We start from the raw sequence: 3204 nt of genomic DNA on the forward strand, positions 1-3204 counted from the left end.
TCGCTATCTGTGAAAGTTCTCAAATCTCACTTTGTGGTGCGTGGCATTTTTAACATTAAAACTGTGATGCATCTTACTGAATTTTATATAAATATAGCTATGCAAATGATATGCATTTTAATCAAATAATAACAAATAAGTTTTATGGTGCTTTTGTCCTTTATAGAGATTGTCACAGTACTACTTTCACAGTATAGAAACGAAATGTTAAGGTATTCTACATTTGAACGTCACATGTTTAAATGACATGAGAAAGATTCCCTGAAAGTGTTTCCCAGAAGTTCTTGGCCTTGATCACATGATCCCCCGTCACCACGGCAACTAGAGCAACTCCCAGGTTACGATGGGTCAGCGGTTCGTGTCTGACATCATCAGAGACCTGTCAGTTCACATCGCCCGTCAACATTTGTCGGTATCCATAGAAATGACATCTCTCTCGCTAGATGTTGATCCTTACGATCACCAACTGTGGAGAGAGGTCAGCAGAGGCAAGGCGGTGTGTGTGAGCTAAGTTTTCTCCACTAATAGCCAAGACAACACGGTTCGCATCATTCCTGCTCAACGTTTCTCATTTAAAGTTTGCGGTGTTCAGCAGGGCTCTGTCCTCGGACCATTAAACTTTCATTTCATCCATCAATGCTTGTCTGCACAAACTCAGAATAAAGACTTACATTCATGTCATGGCCCTGCATTCATATAAGGTGACCTGACAAATGATTATTTTACTGTGTTTGATTAGCCGTCTCTAAAGAAGACTTGATGAAGATCAAGGCAAAGTAAAGGTCAATGGGTCAAGTGTGAAGTGCCTGGAAAAGGAGGGCCGTCAAATGCTTGTTCTTTCTAGCATTCAGTTCATTCTGCTTTCTCACTTCTGAATGAAAACGAGAGCTGAGAGGAGAGAAAACACACATCTTGCCATGGAGACCAACACACAAGCTCTCAAAACACACAGATCTATGGATCTATGGCTCTCGTGTGTTTGCTTTTAGCACAACATCCCTCTTTTCGCTGAATCAAGATCTTTCAAGTTTATCATCCTCTGCAAATTACAAATGAAAGCGCATTAATATTGCAATTATTTGTCCAATAGCAACAAGATTAAACTGAGTACAATTGAAACTATTTCCAAAAAAGACTTCTACAGTTTCAATCTCAATATAAACTTACAGGATAAACACAATGTAAAATGAATTCGACCAATATCAAATGATAAAACAACTTTACAGCTCTAAACTATATTAAGGCCTACATTTTAAATTTATATATATTTGAATTGCATTTAACATTTCCATTCATTTGGATTGCACAGTTTTAACATAAACAAACTAATAAACTTAATGTGATGCATAGTTGTCAGTCCTACATAAACGAAACAGGTTATATTTCTGTAATAGTACTAACAAACTAAATTAATACACAATAATCTGGTTTATATATTTATAAGCATCACATCAAGTTTCTAGTTTATGTTAAAACTGCATAATCCAAATGGATGGACATTTTTTTACCTTGCTAGACCCTAAATATATATTTTTTGAGCGAATATGAACTAATTCCCTTATTTTAGGAGAAATAATTTCTTGATTTTAAGCGAAATGAGAAGTTCATATAATCCTGTGAAAAAGTATTTGGCCCCGTCTATCTGATTTTCTGCATTTTACATTCTTTCTCTTCAACTGCGTATTTGAGAAAAAAAAGTGCACATCCCAAATGAATTCTCTAGTGTAACGATGCAGCAAGGAAGAAGTGGAGAGAAAATCCAAATGCACACACTTTAACAGCAAACAACTTCAACGACCGACAAACCACGACTGAAACACAGAGGTATAAATACACAAGCAGACAAGCTAAACAAGATAACAAGGGCGCTTGGTTAATCCGAGACACCTGGGGAGACTAATCAACAAGACAAGGAACACCTGGGGACAATAAGCAAACAAATAACAAAATGACAAGGCATGGCAGGATCACATGACAAACAGGGAATCACATGACAGACAAGACAAAACCCACACCGTGACATCTAGACAGTGCAGCTTATCTTGTTAAATTACGTCACTTCATAATAAAATATATCACATATTAAAGTTCTCCAAACAGTTGTGAAAAAAGATCTAATGTGATTATATCATGCAATGACTGAGATCCAAACACAACAGCGTTCCCGCTGGCTGCTTCCCTCCACACGTGGAATTATTTTCTTGCTTAGTATTTTTTGTCTTGTTTCCAGTCTAAATATCTAAAAAATCTTATATCAAGATGCATGTACTACGTATATGACTGAAATGACATAAGATATTGTGTCTTGATTTCTGGGCGAAAAAAAATATTAAGTGAGTTTTTGCTTAAAACAAGCAAAATGATCTGCCAATTGGGTGAGCATAATAATCTTGTTTAAGTTTGAATTAACACACAGTTTAGCAAGGACACGACGCTGGTGGAGCGGAAATGAGTAAAAGAGAGGACAAAAAATTCTCAATTGTAAGCGAAACGAGAAGTTAATATAGTCCTGTGAAAAAGTATTTTCCCCAGTTTATCTGATTTTCCTTCTCATCAATTGTGTATTTGAGAAAATAAAGTGCACATCCCAAATTAATTCTAAAGTCTAGACAGTACGGCTAATAAGTTTAGACAGTACAGCTAATCTTATTAAAGCACGTCACTTCATAATAACAGATATCACCTTGGTGTTCCTTCAACCTTACGTAATCTTTTATAAGTTCTCCAAACAGTTGCAAAAAAAAAAACAATTCTAACGCAATTATATCATGCAATGACTGAGATCCAAACACAACAGCGTTCCCGCTGGCTGCTTCCCTCCACAGGTGAGCAAGGAGTGGAAGAGCGGAAATGAGTAAAAGAGAGGACAAAAGCATGCCGAGGCCAGATGAAAAAGCAGGAAGAGCGGCGGGCAGATAATAATCGGAGTGTGTAGGGTTGTGAGAGAGCTCTGTGTGGAGCCGACGGGGCCCGGGATCAGGGGTGAGATGGGAAGAAAGCGGAGAAGGGGCCGTTCGCTGATCATTCTTAGGCCTGCCTGATCACAGACGCTGCACCGCCAACAATGGGCCCTGTATGAGTGTGTGTGCGCCTTAAAAAAACGGCTTCTCTTCAGTGGCTCTTTCGTGGCATTCCGGAGTAGATAACATGCCCGTTTCATCCTCCTTTCCTCAAGATCCCACGGGGGAACAAAGGTGAGCGACG

The sequence above is a fragment of the Siphateles boraxobius genome, unplaced genomic scaffold (genome assembly GCF_051911475.1).
Source record: "Siphateles boraxobius isolate OS27281-9 unplaced genomic scaffold, OSU_SipBor_1 79, whole genome shotgun sequence".
Taxonomy (NCBI): Eukaryota; Metazoa; Chordata; class Actinopteri; order Cypriniformes; family Leuciscidae; genus Siphateles; species Siphateles boraxobius.